This window comes from Chelonia mydas, chromosome 2, assembly GCF_015237465.2.
Source record: "Chelonia mydas isolate rCheMyd1 chromosome 2, rCheMyd1.pri.v2, whole genome shotgun sequence".
NCBI lineage: Eukaryota > Metazoa > Chordata > Testudines > Cheloniidae > Chelonia > Chelonia mydas.
Window position 1 is genome coordinate 225,890,428 of NC_057850.1, and position 10,552 is coordinate 225,900,979.

Genomic DNA, 10,552 nt, shown 5'->3' on the forward strand with positions numbered 1-10,552 from the left:
TCATCCATATATTATCTCTGGGGTCCACAGAGCACTCTGGAGCAGACCATCATAATTTGACTGCTTTGGCCATGACCTCAGCAGCTTTTTTAACCCACTGGTGAATATGTTAGAGGTCCCCCTCTGTGCCTGATCCACAGAAGATATGAGTTGTTACAGCCCCCCTGCCCCAACTATAGCACCTTGACTCTTGGCTCAAACTGTGACAACTCATTCTTTTAGCTCTGGAACCCCAGTTCAATCCCTGATGGCTTGGCCAAGAGGCCATCCATTATATAGTAAGCCAGTATAGCTCCACTGAAGACACTGGAACTTTGTCTACTTATACCAACTGGCCCACTGCTACTAATGCTTGGTGATTCAGCATGTTTGTCTAATGTATTGTACAGAAAATAAATGTGTTAATATCCTTTAAGGCAGAGACGTTCACACATGTGGAAATAAAGCATAGAGAAGTTATTCTTACTTAACTTAGCGGCCCCAATCAGAAATTGGGATCCTACTGTGCCAGGATCCTATGGGCAGAGGCACGTAGTAAAAGACAGTACCTGCTCTAAGCACCCATGATATCTATCAATGAGCTCTTTCCCACAGCTTCCCACTTCCACACTGTGCCCCACATTGTGTCAGAATCCTCTCCAGGGAAGGAACAGATCACATGAGGCTGTATATAGGACTGGTATCATAGAGAACAAAGACAAGTGCTGCTTTTTCCATGTACACAAAACACCTGTTTAGGTAGGTGGTGAGTTACATTACTCTCCCCTAATTAGTCAGAATTTGGCCCCAAGTCATTAAGAATACTACAGTGTAGATTACTACAAAATATTGTTAACAAAGGAGCCAAGTTAAGGTTGCAGTAAGAACCATATTTTTTAATTTCCTGATATTTGTGTTTACAAAATCTCAGCCACATCAGTACATTGTAGGCATGTTTTTGCGGGTGGGAAACTAACACATAGAATAGATTGTAATGAGCTATAGAAGTAGCTTACACATAGAAGTTAAAACTTTTCCCCTTCAGAACTTAAATTGTGAGTTATTGATCTTAAAAAGGTATTGATGCAGAATGCAAATATAATGGTTTTGGGGGATGTGCAGCAGTTGCGCTTAAACTTCCCAATTTTGTTTTAGAAAACCAGAATATGTTATTAGCAGTGTTCCCTGTACTCACCTGTATTTTGTATGGGAAAATTCCACAAATACATAGGTAATATGTGAGCTCTTGAGGGCAGGGACCATGGCTTCCTTTATGGTTGCACAACACCTACCCCATTTTGGGCACTACTGGTAACAAATTAAATGAACAAAAACCCAACGATTTTATATGAGGCAACTGAAAAGTTTAAGAACATTCACTGCACATGGAAACATTTTACATATGATGACAAATAATGTACTAATTTGATTCCCCATTTGCTGCAGCAGTTGCATCACACTACTGTTAGATTAATATTGGAAGATGCCTCACCTTAAAACCAGCCGTATGCAGTTTCTCTGGTTCAGCCCTTTAATCTCAAAGTAATTCATTCAATTGTTACATACAGTTACAGTACTTAAATGCATCCAGCCTGAAGAGCAGAGACAAGTTAGTTACAATGAATGAAGCTCAGGTGGTGGTAAGTCCCACTCCAAACTAATTTTGAATTCTAAAGGCTCTTTTTAAGAGCTAATGATGGGAGCTCAAGGCATTTCTTCAGGTTAATTACTGGTTGGGTGAGATGATGGCCCATGGTTTTGCCTCGGGGTATTAACCCCTGCAGGTCACTTTATCCCCACAGGAAATGAAGTGAGTCAAGTTCATTGTTGCTATTATAAACCGCTGTAAGATAAAAAGGTTAAACTTAAATGTTTATATATGGTTTCCATCCCCGTTTGTAGTGCTTGTGGATAGCTTTTGGCAGTGATGGTATATTGCCCCAAAGAGAGACATAAAAACAACTTATCTTATTAGGTGGGATGCCAAAGATGCAATAAAAAAATTCCACTTATTTGTTTACAGGGAAGCATTTAAGGTTCTTCTTAGTAATGGACTGAAAAAATAAGAAAAATAAAACTATATAAAATGAGTTAGTTACATTGGGGTGTATCCCTTTGTGCCATTTCACTAGCCCTCCCCAAAGTCTCCAGGCAAGCCCTGTGCAGAGTAGTGGATCCAGGGAAATCATGAAGGCCAGTGGGAGGTTGCAAAATAATAGTTTCACATGCTTCCCAAAAATGCTAAGGCCAGTTATAGATCTTGATTCAGATCCAAAACTGATCTTTCCCTAATTTCAGGGGCGTTAGTTTTGGTTTGGACCCATCTCTACTCATTATTACTCTTTGTCTCAATTATTTGTTTTGAACTTAAAATATATATATATATATATATATATATATATATATATATGTAAAAATCCAAATTCTCCCATCCCTGGCTCTAAGCAACTTGACAAGTCATCAAACATCAACCATAGCACTAAACTAGAAATCAGTAGAAAAAACAGCAGATTCCACCTGACACAAAAGCCATACATTACACAGAAATAAACTCAAAGCTACACATCTTTAAAAAGTTTCAAGTGGTACAAAATGCAACAGGCCATCTCATCTGTTTAGCCACATGGGTCACCATAGACACATCACCCCCCTGCTCCTCTCTCTGTCTTGAGATTCAAAGCAATTTGCACACAGTCAGTAGAGACTAAGATTTTAGCAGCTAAATACCTCCCAAGATTCTGGCTGCATTGGGCAAGCTTCAGCTCAGGGCTGAGCAGGACTTTCCCTGAAATGGCTACTGCAAGCAATGTTGGGTCCAGCTCTGGGCACCTGAAGTGCAAATAGGTAGACTCTCTCTCCTGTGCTCTCAGTGATCCCTTGCTGGATCCAGGCAGAGTGGAGGAGAAAGGTGCCTAATTAAAATGCTGAGGGGACAAGAGCCAGAGTTGCAGAGAATCTAAGGGGAGTAGCAAGGGAGACTGGGATTGGAGGCTGGCAGGGGGGGGAAAAGAAACTGGGATTTAGGGTTGAAGGAGAGACTGGGACTGGGAGCTGGTGAGGATAACAGTGAGCCAGCAGGTTGGGGAAACGGACTCAGACTGCTGGGGGAGGAATGGAAGGCACTGAGGATGGTGAACCTGGGCAGGAAGGCCAGGGAGACAGACTGGATGAGGAGCTACACAGGGGTGGAACTGGGACTGGAGGTCAAGGACTTGCTGAACAAGAAGACTGGCAGGAGAGGCTTGAGGAGTGGAGCCTGACTTGCTAGGTGGGGAGAATGAACTGGAACAAGGAGCCAGGAGTAGGGAAGAGCTACAACTAGTACAGGCAGTAGGGGATGGGGTAGAAGAGTCCATGCCCACTAGAGCACATGTAATCTTTGGGTGGGCTAGAGTCTATTTCAGCACCCTTCTCCTAGTGCTTAAAATACAACTTCTATAGAAAAGGACATGCAGACCCAGAATTCAGTCATTGAGGATTTTCAGCAAGGATTGATGCAGTAGTGAAATTTTGTTTCAAGGTTTCAAAGGCCTGTTGGCAAACTGCATCCCATCTGCTCTCAAGTGGTTGTTTTCCATTCCATGTACTCTCTTTAGGACCACCAGCAAGAAGAGAATTCAAAGGTTTTGCAATAACAGAGTATCTCTCTACAAATCTTAGGTAGTAATCAGCAAATCCCAAGAATCTACAAAGTTCTGAAGGTAGTTGGAACAGGCCAAATGATGATAGTATCAGTTCTCTCTGTCTGGACAAATCCCATCTTGAGATGTGCTGTGACCCAGGTATTTCACTGAAGGCTGAAGTGAAGTATTCACTTTGAAAGTGCAAGTTTTAAGCTGTATTCCTGAAGTCTTTTCAAAATTTCTAGGAGACACTCCTCATGTGTTTCTAGGGTGGCTGAAAAGATGATTGAATCATCCAAGAATTCTACAGTTTCTGTGATATTCATACCAGCCATAACACATTCCATCATTTGCTGGAAGATAGCTGGAGCATTAGAGTCAAGCCTTGCAGCACCATTTTGAAAAGCCAATTACCAAACAGTGTAGTGAAGACTGTCTTCAGACAATCACTGGACTCTACTGGAACTTGATAGTATCCACTCTTTAGATCCAATACAGACAACCATTTAGATCCTACCAGCAAGGCAAAGGATTCTTCTATCCTGAGTAACCAATAAGCATCCTTTCAGATAACACTGTTCAGTTTTCTATAATCCACCATCATTCTAAGGGCTCATCTTCTTACACACCAGCACCACATGTGATGCATATGGACTACATTTCCTCAATCACTCCAAGTGCCACCAACTCACACACATGCTGACGCATATTTTCAAAATCTGAGAGCAAAACCCTTCTAGTTCTTCCTTTAAAAAGGGACATTAGTGAGCTCAGTCTGATGTGTCACTCCTGAAACTCTTACAAAGTCTAGATTATGAATAGCATTCGCTTTACAAGTTTCCTTACTGATAGTCTTAGCAGTCTTTTTTCTCTTAACTGCACTGAAGAAATCCTTCAAAGTCAAGCGGCAATATAACCGTCTCTTTCTTAGTCACAACTTCTGAAACTTGAGTTGGCACCAGCTTTATCCATTCAACTGCTTGCCCCTTCACAATGAGAATGTGAGTCATCCTTCCTCAATAAGTTTTTGACTTGTACCCCTGTTCTCATACTGGAGCCAGTGACTTTAACAAATTGAGACAGAATTGCTGGCCCACCAGGTCCAACTGCAACACCTGGATCTTCTAGCATTACGGCAGTCTCCAATTTGTTCACTGCAAATTTCAGAATTCTGGCCAGGTGGAGTTGTCACTGAATTTCTTCTTCTCAGGATCACATCAGCCCCTTCTTCAGCTTCTTACTGCAATGACTGAAGAAAAATTGTCTAAGCTTCAGCCCACTCACTTGGTAGTGAAATCCTACTTAAGAAATCAGGGCCCCATTTCTTCTTACAGTCTTCCACAAAATATTTCAGCTCATTTGTGCCTATGAGCACTGACACTTGCTGATTCATATGATGGTCTGGACAAACCAAGACTAGTATCTCATATTGTCTGTTAGTCCCACAGATGACCTTTGGGAATCATATCTTCAAGGATATATATCCCAGGAATCATGTGTCCTCAAGTTCATTCTTTCTGAAGTATATTGGCAATAGACTAACTGTTGATAAGATAAATGCTCATAATAGAAAGTTTTACATACACACGTTACTTGAGAACCAGTATCTATTACAGCAGGTACTCTTTGCTCCATCTAGGTAAACATAACCATGACAAACAGGTCCTACTAATGGCTGAATGACCTCACTGACATCCATTTGGGTAGCATCTGTCTCCTGAACCCAATTAATAACAACTTCGCTCTGAGAGTTGTTAATTTATTTTCTTTCTGGCTGCTGATATAATTGGTTGGTTAGGAGAATTCTCACAATCATTTTGAAAATTTGCCCACTGTTTAAAACACAAAGGCTTTCTTTTGGTACATTTTGATATTGCTTGTTTATCAAAATTCTTTGGACTTGATTGGGCAGTGAACAGACTATATGGAGCAGAAGTTTCAGAACTTGGCTTGATCATCTGCAGTCCCACCAATCACTGCTCCATTTGCAGGTATTTCTCCTTCCAACCTATTTCAGTGGCTTCGTCACTGGCTCTGCAAGTATTTTCAGATACCCTTAGCAATTGAAAAGTACTCTTACTCAATGGCCTTCCTTCTTCTATTTCTTATTGAAGTTCTCTCTTTTGTTGATCAGAGTGCTCCCTTTCAAAAGATCTCACCTCAAAAAGGAGTGTGGCATAAGAGATCTTTGTCGCCACTAGCATTAATCCTTTTGAAAAGAGTGTATTTAATAAGGACCACAGAAAAATTGATCTTGTATATAAGAGTCCAATTCTGTATCTTTTACCTCACAAGCCTCACCTCACCAGGCTCCAAAACTTCTTGGGCTAGTGTGTAATCTATTCAGGTACACAGCCAGTAGTTCTCTAGTATGTTTGGTACAACTCAGAAAATTGAGCCGTAAGCTCAGATGCATTTATGACACTTCTATATACCGTCTCTAAAATCTCAAAGCATTCTCCAGTGGTTGCCTTGCTACCAGCTCCTAAGGCCACCTTCAGTGCTGGAGGTAATACATTTTCAATCACCTTCCTTCTTTTAACTTTGTCAGAAGTCTCACTCTCTTCCATCAGCTCTTTGGCTTGTGCTTGCCAGGTGAGATAAATCAACTTCTCCACTGGATCTGAGTGAATTACCTGAAAAACATTTCAGTTTAAATTTCCAATCAGTCACAGTTTCATTGACAGATATCAGTACCGTGTTCTTATGAACGATGTTGCATCTTGAGAGGGAGACTCACAGCAGAAGTAGAGATTCCTATTGGATCTTGGTCCATAACAGGTATAGCATCTGTTAACCATCTAGTCTGTCTGTCATAGAAATGTAACCAAAGGCTGTTTCTCAGTCTCAAGTCCTCTATCAGACTACACAGAATGTCCCTGATCCCCACACTGAGGTACTGTGGGCACAGCACCAGTGGATATAAATGGTAAAACTGCATAATGAAGAGAAGTCGCATCCCATCTCTGCTCTAGCTACTGCACCATACAGTTTCTCCCTATGTGTATCACAGAAACAGGGTCTTCGAATTCACAAAGAATCATATCTTGTACTCCCTTCACCTTCCTCACATCGGTCACATAACCAAAGGTTCTAACAACCCTCTTAACTTCTTCTCTACTACCAGCAAAGGCAAGTCCTGATCAAAATGGTCTTATAGGGATCTAACCCAAATTGTGTACAAGTTTCATTATCTTAATATTAACATAATTTACAAATTCAACAACTATGTTCAGTGACACTGACTTATTTTATAATTGACTGGTGCAATACTCCTCAGAAAAAAAAAATCACAAGCAATTTTCAAATCCCTCGCTATTTGGGTGCCAATTTTTAACCTTTTGGTAGCCTGGAGTTTACTTCACCACCACTCACCTAGTGCTTAAATCCAACTCCTACAGAAAAGCACAGGGAGACCCAAAATTCACTCATTGAAGATTTTCAGCAATGATTGTACAGGGTCAACCTGCCCACAATCAAATCCAAAAAGCACAAAAGGAATTAATAAAATTGGTAATGAAGTAATTAAGTTAAGTTTTATAATAAAAATATATATCTTAATTTCTACTAAATAACAAAGGATACTTGGTAATGCACATCGATTATAAACAAAACATATTAAATCTAGAACTGATCAGTCCCCACAGAAATAGTGAGAAATAAGTCAGAGTTCCAAAAGCTCAAGCTGAGTTCACCTGAGTCTCAGTGAAAATCTTTAGTTCATCAACTCTATGCAGTCTATTGAGTACAATGCACTACAATAGTATCTTCCCCCCTCTGCTTGCAGAGATCTCCAGGCAGACTCTCTGACCATCTCTGCTGGACTGTGGAATCACTCAGTGAGCTAGTCAGCCAACTCATTAACCTACCAATCAGTATTAAGTATATACATGAAAAACCCTGTTACAAAAAAAAATACAAATCTGAGAATAGCACAATATAGAGGACTCTTCCTCATCATCACCACATTTAAATAAGAAAAGAGTCGGTGACCCATACTGGTTAAGAGAATTTAAATAAGATTGGTTGGCTAAAACCAAACGTTCAAGGTATACACTTAAAACAAAAAAATATGTTTCCCTCCTACTTTCCTCTTTCCATAACTAACCCTGTCCTGTGTTCATAAGTAAACAATAGCACTAACCTACTACAAAAAGAAAAGGAGTACTTGTGGCACCTTAGAGACTAAAATTTATTTGAGCATAAGTTTTTGTGAACATCCGATGAAGTGAGCTGTAGCTCACAAAAGCTTATGCTCAAATAAATTTGTTAGTCTCTAAGGTGCCACAAGTCCTCCTTTTCTTTTTGCGGATACAGACTAACACGGCTGCTACTCTGAAACCTACTACAAAATGCTTCAGAGTTAGAAGCCTGTTTCCTGCTCCTGTCTTGTGGCTAAGCTTCTCCCAGCCCACCCATATAGGTCACATGCCCTTTTGTAAAGCTGCTGCCCTGACTATTTGCCCTCAGTGGAGTCTATGAGTCCAGCTACAGGGAACCTATTGAGCATTCCAAGACCACCACACCCAATTCCAAAAATTTCTGGGAGTGGCATGCTAATTGTGTTTATGCCTAGCAACAGTGACCCAGACACAACTCATTCTTCTCCCCTTTGCCTCTCTTAGATTTCTTAAAGAGATACTGCCATATTAGGCAGAGGGAAGAAATTGGAATGGAACCCAAGATTCCTTAGTGTCACCATTCCTCTGCTGTCAGCAGTTACCTGTGAAATCCCCTGGCAGGACAGGTGGAGGGTCTTAGGCTCCTCACAGTGGCCCTGGATCCCTGGGCACACAGGCACCGACTCCGTGGGTGTTCCGGGGCTGGAGCACCCACGGGGAAAAATTAGCGGGTGCTCTGCACCCACCGGCAGCCAAGTTCTCCCCTCCTCGCCGCCTTCTCCCCAGACAGTGTGGCACGTCCCTGCTCCTCCCCCTCCCTCCCAGCACTTCCCACCCACCTAACAGCTGTTTGGCAGCACTTAGGACTTTCCGGGAGGGAGGGGGAGGAGTGGGGTGCAGAGCGCCCAGGGGAGGAGGCGGAGAAGAGGCAGGGCAGGGGTGGGGACTTGGGGGAAAGGGGTAGAATGGGGGTGGGAAGGGGCTGGGGACTTTGGGGAAGGGGGTGGGGCGAGGGCAGTGCAGGGGCAGGGCCAGAGGCGGTGCAGGGGCTGGGAGGAGGGATCGAGCACCCACCAGGCAGAGGGGAAGCTGCAGCCTATGCCTGGGCAGCTCTTACTATGGCCTAGCTCCAGTTTCCAGCCTGGCCAGGGGGCAGGGCCTCATGGCGGGTGTGGGCTAAGGCGCAACTCAGCCCCCCCCCAAACTGGGAAAAGGCTGGTGTCGGCCCTGAGCCTGGGCAGCCTTGGCACCATAGGGAATCCAGGACAGACGCTGTCCAGGAATCATTCAGCCCGTGACCGGGACTTCAACTCTGCATTTCAGGATTGTCCCACCCAATTCAGGATGGGTGGTGTCAAGGTTCCTTCCTGACTCTGAACTCTAGGGTACAGATGTGGGGACCTGCATGAAAGACCCCCTAAGCTTATTCTTACCAGCTTAGGTTAAAAACTTCCTCAAGGTACAAACTTTGCCTTGTCCTTGAACCCTATGCTGCCACCACCAAGCGTGTTAAACAAAGAACAGGGAAAAAGCCCACTTGGAGACGTCTTCCCCCCAAAATATCCCCCCAAGCCCTACACCCCCTTTCCTGGGGAAGGCTTGATAAAAATCCTCACCAATTTGCACAGGTGAACACAGACCCAAATCCTTGGATCTTAAGAACAATGAAAAAGCAATCAGGATCTTAAAAGAAGAATTTTAATTAAAGAAAAAGTAAAAGAATCACCTCTGTAAAATCAGGATGGTAAATACCTTACAGGGTAATCAGATTCAAAACATAAGGCTTTGCCTAGAGGGATTCTCTAAGTTACAAAAAGACACAAAAACAGGAATATACATTCCATTCAGCACAGCTTATTTACCAGCCATTTAAACAAAAGGAAATCTAACGCATTTCTAGCTAGATTACTTACTAACTTAACAGAAGTTCTGAACAGCATTCCTGACCTGATCCCGGCAAAAGCATCACACAGACAGACAGACCCTTTGTTTCCCTCCCACTCCAGCTTTGAAAGTAACTTGTCTCCTCATTGGTCATTTTGGTCAGGTGCCAGCGAGGTTATCCTAGCTTCTTAACCCTTTACAGGTGAAAGGGTTTTGCCTCTGGCCAGGAGGGATTTTATAGTTCTGTATACAGAAAGTTGGTTACCCTTCCCTTTATATTTATGACACGCTCCCCAAATCACAGATAGGGTGAAACATTAAAGAGGTTCGGAGGGTGTTTTATAGGTTGGTTACAAAGTCCAGAATGTTAGTTCCTGGAGAAGGTGTAAACCCCTCCCATTGCTGCTTCACCAACTGTAATGGCCCCTTAACCGCGCGGCCATATACAAGTTCAAATGGTGAAAACCCTAAACTGGGATGGGGTACAGCTCTGTAGGCAAAGAGCAACTGCTGCAACACTAGGTCCCAATCACTGGAGTGTTCATTTATGAATTTTTGTATCATGGCCCCCAAAGTTCCATTAAACTTCTCATCATTTGTTTGATGGTGGTAAGGAGTGGCAACCAAGTGATTCACCCCATGAGCTTCCCAAAGGCTTTCCATAGTTCCTGCCAGGAAATTAGCTCCTGCATCTGTGAGGATGTTGGAGGGCCAACTTACCCTGGCAAAAAATGTCTGTTAGTGCCTGGCACACACCTTTAGCCCTGGCGTTGCTTAGAGCTACTGCTTCCAGCCATCGGGTGTGTCAAAGTCAGATTCAGGACTCACACAATTTGTCAGACCACTGTTTATTAGCAAAGCGCTTTGCCAATGCACCCAGATGTGAGCCCCTCTCTGAGGCTCAAGATAACTTATTTATACAGCTAAGCCAAAGCCAATTTAACA

General features: G+C 42.8%; 1 long non-coding RNA gene across 1 annotated transcript; it reads right to left on the reverse strand.

Moving 5' to 3' along the window:
- Nucleotides 1-2,390: 2,390 nt before the first annotated feature.
- LOC122464747 lies at nt 2,391-9,702 on the reverse strand. Its single transcript, XR_006289067.1, has 3 exons — nt 9,637-9,702; nt 7,298-7,467; nt 2,391-6,238 (listed from the first exon to the last, which is right to left on the reverse strand). It is a non-coding gene; the product is annotated as an uncharacterized LOC122464747 (long non-coding RNA).
- Between the last annotated feature and the right edge of the window lie 850 nt (nt 9,703-10,552).